Here is a 16,659-nt window from a genome sequence, read left to right on the forward strand (position 1 = left end):
CATATCAAATAACTCATTATGGGATAATGTTGAACTGGTGGATTTTGTTAACCCTTTTAGCATAGAAATACAGTGACAAAGACCTTCACAAGTTCTAGAGAAGCAGTGTGGGCTGTATGCTCCTAATTCATGCCCTCAGGAACGTTTTCAAATAACGCAACTAGGCAAGACAGGCATGGTCTGCAACTTACTAAGCAACTAATGTGTCTCCAGAAATATAAGGTTATCTACATTATCCTTTATTACATTAGCTATATTACATTCCATAGCTTTGCAAGCAATACTAGTGAGAGCAATAGGCTAGTAATTCTCAGGGTCAGTAGAGGGGCTAATTTATGCACATGCAACATAGCAGACATTCTCTTCAGCTTAGGGACAAAACCAGTAGAGAGACTCAGGTGGAACAGCTGATAGACAGATTTTGCTATGTGGGACATTATGCTTCTCAACAGACATTAAGAAAAAATGTTAGGACCCATGGATGGACTGATTTTTAAGTTTGGAAAGTGCCAAATGAACTTGGTCAAAATTGATCTCGCCAAGGGAGTGGGACTGGAGAGGACAGAGAAGAGGATAGGTGCAGGGAAGCTGGAAGAGAATTTGTCCACAAAAATATTAGCAATGTCCTTGGTGTCAGAGAAGAAGGTACCACTGTGGATAAGTTTGGTACAGTATCATTGGTTAAAAACAAATGAGTGTATAAAGTAGAAAAGGAACCACAAAACATAAAACCACTTCAAAGTCAGACAATCCAAGGTTACGTGCCCCAAAAAATAGTAAAACTACTGGTAACACACAACAAAATCTATTAGCAGCCAAGTAATCCAAAAAGTAAGGTAAGCGCTTTCGTCTGATACAGTAACAGACTTTATCAAAACCAAAAATGCTTCCATAGCTCATTCATTAAATACTCTTAATTCAAAAACTTCCATTAAGATTGTAAAGTGACAGTACAAGTTAATGAGTAAAACAGGCCCTGAAAAAGCAATATAAAAATGTAAAAAGTATGTAAAAAACTAGTATATAAAAAACATGTACAAAAGTGTATGACATAATATTAACACAAATGAACTAACATTATAAAACATTAGCTTTTTCTCTCAATACTGGCATCAAAGAAACGTGTTCATTGATACCTGGGAATACATTGGTATTAAGTCTGAGCTGCCATCTCAACTCACATTGTACAATCTCATTACCCCAATTACCCCCCTGACATTGAATTTAATAATGTCCAAAATACCAAACTTGTAACCTAAAATATTGGTGCAAAGTTGTGTGTTTATAAAGGGCATTGTTACAATTATGAGTTTAAACAGTGTATAAATGTTTGTAAATTCTCCTTCTTAAAACCCTCTCAGTCTTCCCTATATAAAACTCTTAACAACCTTCACAAATGCTAATGTATACCAACCCTGAGGTGTTACAATTCACATCTGCTAACCTCACCTTTTGTATGGGGTTACCAATCAAAATTTTGGTGTCTTCCAAGACATAAGAACAATAACTACACCCACCACATTTCCTTGTCCCCCTCACATACCTAGATGTAGTTAAGGGGTGTTCAAATAAATGTTTCATGTTGTGACCTACCTTACAAGAAAATAAAGGTTTCTTCCCCAGGGTGTCAATTAGATCATTATTGGCTTCTAAAATCACCCAATTTTTTGAAAGAATATTCTGCACTTTACTATCAAAGTGGCCAAACTGTATTACCATAGAGTGAAAAAAATAATTTCTATCTACCACTAAGTTCTGCTCCTTGGAATGTAAGTGTCTTCCTAAAATAGTCATAAACTTAGTGCACCATCCTTCTAAAATGTCTGCACTGAGTCTTTGGACCAAGCTCTCCAGGTAACCCCTAACTAAAAGCATGTGGGATAAATTACCAAGTTCCAGTTTAAAATTGTCTAAAGTAGAGCACATTCTGGCAGCCCTAATCATTTGTTCCATGACAATATTCCTTTTAACGTGAAAGGGATGCTGACTGTTAAAACTCAAAAAATTATTTGAGTAACTGGGTTTCCAGTACACCTTGGAAGTAAAAGAACCTAAGTGAACATCCTTAACAATGTTAACATCTAAATAGTCGATAGACATAGTATTAAACGTGTGTGTAAACTTAAAATGGTTACAAACATTGTTAATATAATCCACAAAGTGTCCACATCACCAGGATTACCCTTCCACAAGACAAAAATATCATCAAGGTATCACAAATACAAAAGCCATTGTTCTTTAAAACCTGGGCCAAAAATGTATTTCTTCTCCCACATGGCCATAACTAAATTTGCATGAATAGGGGCGCAGCTCGACCCCATGGCAACACCTTTAAGTTGCCTATAAAATGAATTTTCAAAAGTAATAAAATTGTTATTTAATTAAATTCAGTGTCAGGGGGTAATTGGGGTAATGAGATTGAAAAATGTGAGTTGAGATGACAGCTCAACTTAATGTTAATGTTTTCCCAGGCATCAATGAATGCATTTATTTGATTCCAGTATTGAAAGAAAAAGCTAATATTTTATAATCTTAGACAGTTCATTTGTGTTAATATTATGTCATACACTTTTGTGCTTGTTTTTTATATACTAGTTTTTTTACATACTTTTTACATTTTTATATTGCTTTTTCAGGGGTTGTTTTACTCATTAACTTGTACTGTCACTTTAAAATCTTAATGGAGGTTTTTGAATTAAAAGTATTTAATGAATGAGCTATGGAAGCACTTTTGGTTTTGATAAAGTCTGTTACTGTGTCAGACGAAAGCGCTTACCTTACTTTTTGGATTACTTGGCTGCTAATAAATTGTGTTGTGTGTTACTAGGAAATTTGCTATTTTTTGGGGCTGGTGACCTTGGATTTTCTAGCTTTGAAGTGGTTTTATGTTTTACAGCATCATAGGTTGCTTCCTAATATAACTGAAAATGGACATATGGTTGTTATTAAACTAGTTGCTGTTCTAAGTTGATAGCTGTGCTTATGTTTCCTAGTACTAAGTTTGACAGACTTTTTTTCCAATTTCAAATCTTTTTTATAATGATGAGGTTGCTATATGATGGACAGCTGTTTTCTTTTTTTATTACAGAGTTTGTTGATGTGGTAGTTCTACCTTCTGGCTTTAGTTTTAAACTTGCCTTTAGGATTACACCAGATTTGTATGGATGTTTCAATGCACTAAGAAGGAGTAAAATTCAGAGCAAAGAGCAGCAGTGTCAGCGACAAGATTTGCTGTTGAGCTATCCCATATATATGTCTAGGAATACGATTATTAAATAATAAGTATTAGTAATTAATTATTAGTAGTAAATAATAATAATAGTAAATAATAACAGCTGCTCATTCCCTCCAGCCCATGGTTGACCACTGTCCCTGCGAATAGGTTCTCACTCAGCCCACCCCCTGCTGAATCCTTGGCAAACAAATCAGCCACAAGGACTAAAAGTTCTTCAAAACAGAAAAAAATCACTTGACCACTGTCCCTGTGAACAGGTTCTCACTCAGCCCCCCCCCCCCCACCCGCTGAATACTTGGTGAAGAAATCAGCCACAAGGACTCAAAGTTCTTCCAAATAGAAAAATAAATCACTTGACAACTGTCCCTGCGAACAGGGTATCACTCAGTCCCCCCCCTCGCTGAATACTTGGTGAAGAAATCAGCCACAAGGACTCAGCATTCTTCCAAATAGAAAAATAAATCACTGTAGGTGTCTTGCTATGCTTCCCTACTGGTTGTTATTACTTAAACTGGCTAGTCTAAAGCAGAAATAGCTGACTCTATGCACGGGTAGGGAGGGCAGCTGCTTCCCCACCTCCTTTAGTTAAAACTACATTCCTCAGTCAGAGTGTCTTCTTTTTAGTCAAATAAAATCAAAAGCCTAGTTAAAATAAGGCAAAACCTTAACCAAAAAAGACATACTTGATCTGTAGATTGGTTTTTGTAGCCTTTGCTGCTCAATTTCTCCTGAGTGCGTTTCTCCACAGGAAATCATTACCTCACATTACCTGTGACCACTCCCCCTCCCCTGTCCTCCAATATGGTCCTAGAGTAACTTTCTTAAACCCCCAAAGCCATCTTGGCTTTCTCATAACAGCTGTTCATTCCCTCCAGCCCATGGTGTAAGTGTTTGATTTCTACTATATCATCTTAAATAAAGTACCCCCCAACTCAACTGAGCTATTACACTGTTACTGTTTGCATTGCTACTGTTACAGAACAGAACTCCGTTGGTAACTTGCTGAAGACTAAGTGTTACAATGTATCATTTATTGGTCTGGCCTGGTGTTTAGTGTGCTGCGTGCTGCTAAGGCTTATAGATACTGTAAAAGCAAACTGAATTGCAGGAACACTGTATTTTTTGCAAAGAACATACTTTTTTCTCTGTTAGACATTAAGTGGTTTGACCACATGCTTTGTGATCATTAGAAGGGGAACATACTTTAAATAACCTTGAGATGCCGTATCACAGTGCTTTGCATGTCTTTTAAGGAGAAAGCATATCTTTTATATGGAAAGCACATACTAAATAATTACAGAATGCCATATTATGGCTAAAAGTGATATCCTGCATTTAAGACAGACAATATTTACTTGCCTTAACTGCTGAAGTGTTATGACAATGCTTAAACACAAATGTATATGTCAGAGTATTCCATTATAGCATCATATACATGCTGTGAAGATTTGTTACTGTTGCATCTTTATTAGAACGGAATCTATAAGTTTTTGGGCCTCCTAGTAGATTACATTGTAGCCAACATATTTTGCATTTCATATTAAGGCCTTTTTATGTGGACTGTAGAATTGTTGCCTGAGCGTTTTTTAACCTAACAAATTGCTGTACCAGTATACCCTTTCCTGCATAACAACTTTTTAGTTTTTGCACTTCTATAATACTCCCGCCTCAGATACATGAATGCAATATATCTTCTATTTTTTTCATTAGTGACCTCTGTCCCTGTGAATGGTTTTTCACTCAACCCCCCCCCCCCCACCGCTGAATCCTCGGCAAAGAAATCAGCCACAAGGACTCAAAGTTCTTCGAAACAGAAAAGCAAATCACTGTAGGTGTCTTACTACACTTCCCTCCTAGTTGTTATTACTTAAACTGGCTAGAATAAAGCAGAAATAGCAGACTCTACCCACGGCTAGGTACAGCAGATGCTACCCCACCCCCCTTTGGTTCAAACTAAGTTCCTCAGTCAGAGTTTCTTCTTTTTAGTCAAATAAAATCAAAAGCCTATTTAAAATAAGGCAAAAATGTAACTGCAATAGCCAATTGTTTCTGCCTCTAAAATGGGTTTCTAAACAAAAAAGACTTACTTGACAGTGGGTCTGTAGATTGTTTTTTGCGGCCTTTGCTACTCAATTTCTCCTGAGTGCAGCCAGCTCCACTCCCCTACCCTACTCCCATTCCCACCCACCCATAATCAATTATATTTATTTCTAGTCAACCACACCCACAGCCCCCCTCACCCAGTCAGACTTCCCTACCACTCCCAATCAATTATCCAATCATAATACTCAACTTAAATACCTCCTCCAGTTATACTATACCTTATCTAACCTTGATTTCAGTTCTATACTCACATCATCCTAATTTATCACAGCTTATTGAACCAAAATACTCTTACCAACCAATACACATCCACCTCATTCTGACCATACCCACATACTTTCCAATACACCATGCTAATCCCTCATTGCCTATTACTACTCACTCTCAGCACCCCATCCTACCTTACATCCTATCACACAAACTTAAATTACTCCCAATGCATATCCCCAGCTCCCAAACAATCCATTTAAAGTTAAACCATGTACACTTACTATCAGCCCAGCTATCTACAACTACTCAACCATAGATCTTGCCTCTCTTAAATGGTTTCCCTGATATACAGCCCTATGGACAACCATGCAATACAATAAACTAATGCTCAAATACTTGAAGTGCAACTATTTAGCAGCCATCCTACTTACTCTTAATAAGGATATTCATCCCAATTCTGGACCCACACCCACTCAGGATATCTCTAACAATGTTCAAAACTAGTCTATCAATGTCTCCAGAAAAGTGAATAACCTATTCATAATGAACCTAAATATCAGAAGTATAGTTAACAAACTCCATGCAAACCTATCTTTATACTCCCCCGACATAGTCCTACTGACAGAAACCTGGCTTAAACCAGACATCCTTGATAAGAAATTCTTCCCTCAGGCTATAGCAATCTTTGGCAAGATAGGAAAACAAAAAGAGGAAGCAGTATAGCCCTGTTCTTCAAACACCATCTCATCATAGATAGGGCTAACCTTAACCCTCCCACTATCTCTAACTCAGAAATACTCCTGGCTAAAATAAAACTCAACCAAAAAATATATATATATAAACATCCTAGGTACATATATTCATCCTGGCAATAGTATAGACAAACTTGAAACCATCCTACAATGGTTCTTCAATAATCTCCACCAAGAGACCATTTTACTAGTGAACTTTAACATTAATTGGTACTCTTGCAACTCTGATAATCCTACTACCAATATCAACCTCTACGGCTTTACCAATTAATCCAGTCCACTACAAGGTTTGACAAAGCTACTAAAAAGGAAGCTATCCTTGACTGGATACTTGCCAACTACCCCAAATTTTCCTATAGTTCTGGTACCCTCCCTGACTCACTCAGAGACCACCTCCCAATATATAAAATACATCATCAGGCAAATCCTGCAAAAAACCCAACTACCTACCACATCCATAACACTAAAACCCTTCAAGTCTCAAGATTTCATTACAGCCCTTAAGCTATCCAGTTGGAATCCTCTCAAAACTCTACCCCTGGATAGTGCAGTTGATTACTTTGACTCCACATTTTTAAACATTCTAGATAACCTGGCCTCCATTAGGACAATATGAGCAAAATCCAATTACTCTTCTTGGCTAACTAAACAAACAAAATCACTCCTAAAAGAAAGAGTTAAAGCATGGAATGAATGTAACCAAAAAAAGTCAATAGCTACTCACCAGTAGTATGTCCACCTAAGAAACAAATCCAAAACCCAGATAAGACTTGATAAGAAGAATTACTATACTAACTTACAAACTAAATATCATAGTAATCCCCAAAAATTCTGGAACTCATTAAACAAACTTCTGCATCCTGGCCAAACCAAGACCCCTCAACCAACAGCAAGTAATCCCCTTGAATGTATTCCCACCCATTTTAATAAATACTTCACCAACTCCATCAAATGCTTATTAACTAGAACTCCCAATCACTGCCCATCAACCTAACAACTCTACTGGATAAAAACACCTTCTCCTTAAAACCTGTCCCAACATAAACTGTATACAAATATTTGCTTAGGCTAAAACCCACAATCCCGGCAGCTGACAACCTACCCTCAAAGTTCTTAAAAATAGCAGCTGAAGCCATCTACCCAGTTTCTCTAATAATTAACCATTCTATATCCAAGCAGCACATCCCCACCCTATGGAAAATTGCACACATCATACCCCTACACAAAGGAGGTCCCTCCAAAGACTTCTCCAAATATTGGGGCCCACAGCAATCCTATCCCCTCTATCAAAAATCCTTGAAAGGTGTGTTCACACCCAAGTGCTTAACCATCTCCTTGACAATAGCTTACAAACATTCAGCATGGCTTCTGCCCCTACCACAGTACTACCACCGCCTTCATTAGCTGCACTAATACTATTAATCAACTTAGGAACAAAGGTGACCTAGTATCAGCCATTTTCCTAGACTTATCAAAAGAAATTAACACAGTGTCCCATAACAAACTAATCACCACCATGTCCAAACTAAACCTAAGCTATTCCACTCTAGCTTGGTTTCAGAGCTATCTCACTGATCGACAAAAAGAGGTGAGGTGGAACAAAGCTCTTTCTCCCTTACTACCAGTTACAATGGGGGTAACTCAAAGGTCTATTCTCGGCCCCCTCCTCTTTAACTTGTTTACAAATAATCCCTGAAATGCCACAACTCTTGCCACTCTTATACAGTAAGCAAACAACTCTACAGTCATATGTTCTGCCCCAAGCGTATCTGAACTACAAAACATAACCCAAACCTCCTTCAATACTACTGAATCATGGTTGACAGATGCCCAATTAATCCTAAATCCAAATAAGACCAAACTCATGCTCTTCCTCCCTGCTAAACTTGAACCCCAATCCAATCACTTCAACATCACATCCAGCAGTAGCACTCTGATTGTACCTATATCATCCACCAAACTTCTTGGTGTTGCTATCGATCAAAATCTGAAGTTCGACTTAGACATTTCTCAGACTATAAAAAAGTACACAAGAAAATAGGCACCTTATATAGATGCAAAAACTACCTAACCACTAACTCTAGAATAACCACAGCCAGAACTCATCTTCTGTCCTCTCTACTGTGCACTTCACCCATCTTTACCAACTTCTCCAAATCAGACCTAAGCAAGCTAGATGCCTGCTATAATAAGATAGCCAAGTTTGCCACTATTTGTCCTATTCGAACTCATCATTGCAAGCCTCTAAGACAACTATCTTGGTTAGCACTCCCCCACCAGCTCATACTCACACAACTCTCTACTGCCCACCAAATGTTCTATAAACCCGAATAAACTCCAGCTCTACAAGGCCTCCTCAACCCACACAAAAGTACCCGTCCACTAAGATCCACTAATAAAGCACTAATTGGAGTAACCAGGAGTAAAAGCAGCTAATGTGACTCTCGATATTCCTGCTACATTGTTAAACTGTAGAACACCTTACCTCTCGAAATCAGAAGTTTAACTAATTTAAAAAATTTCAAGCATCATGTTAAGACACATCTAACCAATACCTGGACTTGTACATGTACTGGGAATGGGTAGCCCATACCATGAACTAGCTCTTTAAAAAAGAAAAATTGTTAATAACCTATGCAATGAGCATAGAATTCAAGACTTATGACTACATTTGTTTACTTTCACTTCTCATTGCTTAGATCTGGTAGACATTAAGTCTCTAGCTTGCTATTTTACCTGCATATATGACTAGCTATCCTAACTGTACGCATTGTTCACAAATATACCTGTATATATGAATAGCTATCCTAACTGTACACAATGTTCAAAATATCATTACCTCCTACTATTGTACAAATTGTCTTCTAGAAGCATTGTTATCTAAGATCTATGGTCAGGTCTACCACTCATCAAACTTTTCCTGGCTTACTCTTTTCCAACATGAATGTGTGCTACTATTTTATTTACTTTGTATTTTAAGACTTTTTTTCTATTATATCTTCATTGTATTTAAGACTTTTTTTCTACTAACAAAGGAGCTTTTCTCCCCAGGCCTCCGGTGAAAAAAGGTTTTATGCCCAGCTGGTCTCTCCCGGTAAACAAATGTAAAATAAATAAATAAATAAATAAATAAAGTAATTGATTTTGGAGTAATTTTAGAAAGTAGAGTAGTTATTAGGAGGTCACAAAGAAGATTTCCATAGAGAAGATCACAGTGAGATGGTCATATTTTACTACAGAGGGGATAACAAGAGGATGCTGCAATTGGCAGAAATGTTTGTAAGTACCAATCAAAAAGATTAATACTTCTGGTGGGTAAGGTGAAAATTGGCTTAGCATATTTGTTGTTTGTAATGAATGTTTTCCAATTTATGTGTAGATTGCTGAAATTATCCATACACAAGGCATTTTGTTCAAATATTAACTTTTCTAACTGACTGAGGCATTTAGCATGCTCTGAAGGGGTCATAGATGGTGGATCTACAATTAGTTATATCAGTGTAATTAATTTTACTCAATATTGCTAGAATGTCAGCCAGTTCCAGATTTACATTATTTGGAAACTGGTGGGAGACAATGGGGTTGCCAATAAATACCAATACTTCACAGCTGTTGGTGGATCTAAATGCATGATAGGCCTTGTTCCCTGGAATGCAGGGGGTGTTATCACTATGATGGGAACAAGTTTCTCAGATTGCACAAATGCTGAAATCTTTATGATTAAGGAAGGCCTCCATTTCAAAGATTTTGGTTTAGGCTATTGGCATCCAGCAATGCATCTTGATATTATCCAAAATGGAGTTTGCTGTGCTGGGATATCCAGCAAGTGAACTCTGTCTAAAAAGGCACCATGACTGTAGTATACGTTTCACTCAGTATGTGAAATTGAAAGGTTAGAAAGATGCAGTCTATCCTTGGCAAAGCAGATGGGTCTATTAACCATTACATCCTATGCAAACATACACTGGACCTTCCCTAGAATGACACCAATTCACTAGCCAATTACTGAAGCCAATTATATTAGTGTTTGATATAGGCATAATTTCTCATGATGATACAATGAATCTCAATGCCATAGCCTTGCCCTCTTGGAAGACATGAGCACTGAGCTCAACACAGCCTCTCTGTGGAATGCCTAAGATCATCCCCCCCCCCCAACACACAAGTGGAGGTACAAGGTTGTAACTTCATCTGGGGAGAAGCAGGGAACTAAGGGTCTTAGTGCCACCCTTTATCCTTGCATAACAGAGGAGGCTAAGAGTCACCTTATCTTTTGCCAACCTCTTGAAAAAGGAGGTAATGTGAAAGAGTTGGCAGTGGTGACATTGTACATGTCCACATGACTTAGTTGTCTTGTACATTCTGTCATGCCATGAAGGCATGACTGCAGAAACACTGAAAGTGAACAGAGAAAGTGAGAAGCACTAAGTGGAAAGAATGAATGTTGAAAGGCAGGAGACTGTGGACAAGACAGGAAGTTTATATTAAATTAAACAGATCTTCACCTTGAGAAACATGCCTCAGAGAACACATTACAAACAGTGGGTGGAACTGTATCTGCTTCCAGGGCAATATGAAGAAATGCATTTTAGGAGTCATAATATATTTTAAATAACTACTTAATGATATACAATAAACTGCAGTAAATATAAGTTTAATGTCTAAGTCATAGAAAAAATAAGCAATAATTGTCAATGTATCAACAGGGTGTTGGGGGCTTGGCGGTGAAAACAAATGCCTGGGAGGAAACAAAGGAAAAAGTAAGGTAAAGAACAATACACACACACACATACACACACACACACACACACACACACACACACACACATATATATATATATATATATATATATATATATATATATATATATAGACTATCACAGAAATTAAGCTGCTGCACCAGACTGATGTGCAACAGTGGGGAAGGGAAACCAATGAATGGGGCTTCTTAATACAAAATGATGATGACACCAGTACTGGGCTGGAATGCAATAACTTAGTGTGAGGGACACTGGAAGGGAACAAAATAAAGTCTTAAAAAGCCATGTCCACATACCCATGAACTCTAAAGAGCCAAAAAAGAGGTATCCAGAGGCTGGGGAAGGTGTGTAGGGGTCAGAGCATAGGCAGTCTCCAAGGAACACAATATTCAGCTCAGAGAGTTTACCCAGAGGCATGTCTATGCAGGATGGCAGCAACAGGGAAAGCAGTGATAGGTGAGCAACAAACAAGGAAGTACACATAATTACAGGGAACATTGCAGTATTTGTCAAATACTTTCAGAAATATTTCTTATAAGAAACAAATCTGAAACTCAGAGATGGAGACAAGATTCTGTGTTATGACAAGCCAAAGGAATAAATGGACAACATGGCTGGGAAGGGGAGGAACCATTGGATTTCACAGAGGGTTGCATACAACCACAGAGAAAGTGATAAAAACAGGATAGCTAGATAAATCATCTTATATTAACACTGGAAGGTACAAGCTGGATAAAAGGAAACATATATATGTACCAAAGGAGAATGAAGGAGAATTGTAAAATAATGCTTTTACTGCCCTGACTGAGATACAAAGAGATGGAAGAGAGGTATGAAAGAAGGGGGAAAAGATGAGAACTAGCCCAAAGAAAGAAAGATGGAGGGAAAGATATCCAACTGAGAGCGGATATGCCTTTACAAGAAATGCTATGGCTCAGGCAAGTAGGTTAGACAGGTATTAGGGAAGGAAAACTTTAAGGAAATAAAGAAAAAGATCTAATTATAGGAGAAACACATATCCGATCATGCAGTAGTGAGAATTAAGGTAAATGGGCAGGAACAGAAAACAATGTGAAAGGAATGTAAATGGAAGGACACAGACAATAAGAAAACAATGCCAAGACTAATAAATAGTTAGTACAGGCCTATATGAAAGTCACTGACAAACTGAATGAATGCTGATGATATGGGATCAAGATCACTGCAAGAGGAAAACTGATGAGTGTGGAAGGAAAGAATTAAGGGTGACAGAGGAACTGGAGAGAGAGAGAGAGAGAGAGGTGGTATAGAATGAAGTGGAAAGAAATGAAGGTTAAATGGAAGCACTACAGATCAGAGAAAAGGGCAATCAGAATGGAATTAGGAAGGAAATTATTACAGAGTGAGAAATTTTACAATAGTACTAGACAGAATACTGGTTGTTATTGGGGGAGGGGGAACAAGGGAAACAACTAGCCAAGAAATACAAGAAGACAAAGAAGGGGAAAGAGCTGTATGGAGGATAATGGGAGGAGATTCAGAATATTTATAACAGGAAGAGCTAACTGGGAAATTATTTCAGGAATACTACTGTGAGATGCACTTTGGAAGGGACATAAGTCTCAGAGTAGAACTGAGGAAAGAATGTAGAAAGATATATACTGGATGACGTAGAAGGAGACAGACTGAATGCAGATGTCACAAGGGATGAGAAAAAGAAAGCCATATACAAGAAGAAGAAGAAGAAGAAAGCTAGATGGCCAGACTGATTTCCCACGAGAGTTCTACAATGGTGTAGGGAAAATGTGGAATGTTCTAGAGAAGGAATGAAATGAAATGTAGCAATCCTACAAAATATCTAAAAGAATGAGGAAGGATCAGATAGTTATGATACCTAAAGTGGAGTAGGAAATGGAAAATTATAAACCTGGCTCATTGATTAATGTAGATACTGGCACAGATGTTGACAGTAATAATGGATGAAATATTGCTAAAACTATTAACTCTGGACAAAATGGCTTTGAGAATGGAAGAAAGGAAGAAAATAATTGTGAGACCTGTTGTAATTTATTCATAAGGAGGAAGAAACATAGGAAGGAAAAGATAGGATTGTGTTCTTTGAACTGCAGGTGTTCTTTGATATCTTGAAAGGAGAATTCCTTTGGAAGATACTGCAACAAAGGCAGCTGTGGGAAAAGTTCATACACTGGATACAGGCCCTATACCAAGACCCTGAAACTGGAGTTTCTGAAGAATCAAGAATAGAGAGGGGGCAACATAGGGATGCCAGCTAAACCCAGGCCTACTTAAGCTTGTGATTGAGGAGCTGGAAATAGAAGTCCAATATAATCATGGGTGCTGGAACCATAGAGCCAGGGGGAGGGGGAACCCACCACTTTTACAGTTGCAAGACCTGTCAGGAAAAATTAACCAAGTGGAGTTTTCAATCTAATGTGGATATGCATGCAGAAGTTAAACTAACTAAACCAGCTGTTCTTGTTCTCTTATTGCTCTGTGTTACAGGAGTTATGCTGCTTCTGCTCTGTTGGTGCTGCCAGAGTCATGCCGGTAAGGAAGTTTTGTTTTTTTTATTTGCAGGAGTTATGCTGCTCCCGTGTGTGTGTGTGTGTGTGTGTGTGTGTGTGTGTGTGTGTGTGTGTGTGTGTGTGTGTGTGTGTGTGTGTGTGTGTGTGTGTGTGTGTGTGTGCGTGCAAAATACCCCCGTTAGGTATACCTGGTGGTTAGTGTTACTCAGGCTCAAACAAGAGCCTGAATTCTCTACCCATACCACCACTTGTGATTCAGGGAGTTGAGTCCATAGCTCTCCACTGTCCAGATTTTCACAGAATATTTGGCTCACACGTTTGGCCTGTTCCTCTTAAAAGTTGTGTTTTTCTGCCAAATTGGTGAGAACTGAATTCACTAAATAATGATAGCGCTTTACGTTTCAGTCCTCCTATCTTTCAGGAAACACATGGTAACACAAACCACTTTATTTTAGCAACTTTCCAAGATTATACAAGCAATATTTAAAATATGTACCTGGTTTTGGGACTTTGCCCCCCCCCCCAAATAAATGTTGGCTTTTTCCAGATTTCTTGTGCTGTGAAGTTGAGAGATTTAGTTGATCATCCAGTGGATTTTACAAGGAGCTGAGAGCTTCAGGGGAAGAGAAGTTTATTGCTACTTATGCTAAGTTGTTTGCATTGTTAGTAACACAACAGGTAGTATACTTGCTTTTGATTCAGAAGGCTGTGGGTATTACTCCCACAGTATGCAGATGGATCGCTGATACTGTACTGTGTTGTACTTTAATGGGATTGGATGCTGCGGTCCTATGAATGTCCTCCTTTGGAGGAGTTACCTAGCAACTATGAATCCCTTATCAGTTTGCCATCAATTCCCTATTGCAAAATTACTAGCTTTTCATTTTTTTAATGTAGCATAGGAAATTTCTTCTTCAAGGACAGCAGGTACTTTATTTGTAGATGTAACAATGAAATATAAAGCTGTTTTCTAGCAGCAACCTCTTCTTTAGTTACTGACCCCTTTAATGTGGAATTATTTAGATGACTTACTTCTGCAGAGATTTTGCATATTTACTGATATTGATAGATCGTAATGACAGAAGTTTGAGTGGCCATTTATGGTTGAAATTTTCTGAAATGGGTAGTTTTGTCATTATCGGTTCATACATTTTGTTTCATTGCTTACTAGAAGACTGTTTCAAACTACAAATTTAAAACTCTTTCTAACAAGTGGTGCTGTATTATACAAGCAATATAATCTAATACAGTCAGGTTAATACCATCAGGAAGGTGAATCAAAAAATGTATACATATATGCTTGCTCACAGGATGCAGGAGATCAAAACGGGAAGAGACCAGTCACTAACGGTGTCCCCCAGGGTTTGGTGCTGAGACTTTTTCTGTTTGGCAAAACATCTCAAAAGTAAAAGGAAATACCAAAGGGCTTTGTGCGACTAAGTTTGTGATGACTGACTAGGAGCAGTTATTGAACCCCCAAATTACTTAACCATCATGCAAGAAGCTTTGTTCCAAACAATAACTGGTGCCAGAATCATGAATTGAAATTAAACTCCAAGAAGTACATTATTGTATCTTTTGGGAAGTCATCTACTCCAGGGAACTGCGAAATTGACAGTGCCCCCTGAAAACTGACCCAGTTGTTTGGCATTTGGGAACTTGTGTATACAGTGACCCAACTTTTGACCAACATGTGCCCAGAGTCATAAGAAAGTCTTTCTATATTGCACAGCTTATAAACAAATTGATTGTGACTAGATCTAGAGATGTTATTGTCCCCCTTTACAAAGCCCTCATTAGGTCAATCATTTTGTATAATGCCTACTTTGGCATGTATCTGTCCATATCCATGCTACAATTGGAATACCCACAGAGATACCTTGCAAAAAGGATACAAGTCCTAAACAATAGGTCTTGCATGGACCACCTCAAAGATTTATCACTATACTCAGTATCCTACAAAGTGCTTAGAGGTGACGTGTCTGGTACACAAGGCATCCTCCAACCTAATACAGATAGACCTACTGAACATCAACAAGTCAAATGGCATCAGAAATATTCAGTCCAGGTATCTAAAGTGAATGTTGTGGAGAGATGGCTATATAACAAAGCCCATCCCTGTCCATATTCAAATGCAACTTGGATCTAAGGATGGGTAACATAAAATGTACTCCAGGATTTCCCCTCATGCCACTAATGGATAGAGGTAGTTCCTAAATGCTGCATCGCTTACATGGGTCCAGTTAAATTATCTATAGTCTGACCACATTTATTCTCACTGGGGCTAATATACAATTATCAGCCATGGGATAGATAAGGCCAATCAGGAAATGTTAATTCAAACACCAAAATGGAAACTGGCTAAGCTTAAAATGTCATCCAAGTGGACCTATGTTGTGGTAGTAAATAGCTTTAAAAAATTGCCCTTTTTAGATCACTAGGTGCCCCCCCCCCCCCCGCCACAGTCTTCAACAGCTTCCAGCACCTCAGGATATAACTTAACAATGATTGAAAAAAAAGAGGGAACAAAATCTCAGTTTGTGTTATGTGAACATGCCTACAGGCTTATCAGAGGATGTACATGAGTAGTAGTAACTATTAGATACACATTCAAGAAGTTTATGGAGATGGTGTGACTCTGGTGCAACAGATAAAAGATGATGGTAGTAAGATAGACAAGAGAGAAAGGAAAGGGGAAAGGAGAGAGAGAAACATGAGATGAAAGAGGTAGAATTCTCTTAAATACCCAGGAGTCTAGGTTGGAAATACAGTGAAAGAGACAATAGGGAAAAAAAAAACAGGAAAAAGGTAAGGGCTACCCTCTGGATGGGGGTTGGGGGAACTTATTCATTGATTAGGAGAACTAATGCAACTAGGATGATAATATCCCCAATAATGATTCAATATTCAAGTAGGTCTTAGGGACAAAGGTTACAACAAATGAAAAATGACATAGAGGGCACAGTCAATTAAAGTAAGGTAAACAATGCAAATGAATGGGAAAAGAGAAAAGGGCTCTGGGGTCCCAGATATCCCACTGTGTGCACTGACATGTAACTTTGCTCAGTGAATAG

The sequence above is a fragment of the Protopterus annectens genome, chromosome 7.part0 (genome assembly GCF_019279795.1).
Source record: "Protopterus annectens isolate FY-2018-M chromosome 7.part0, PAN1.0, whole genome shotgun sequence".
NCBI lineage: Eukaryota > Metazoa > Chordata > Ceratodontiformes > Protopteridae > Protopterus > Protopterus annectens.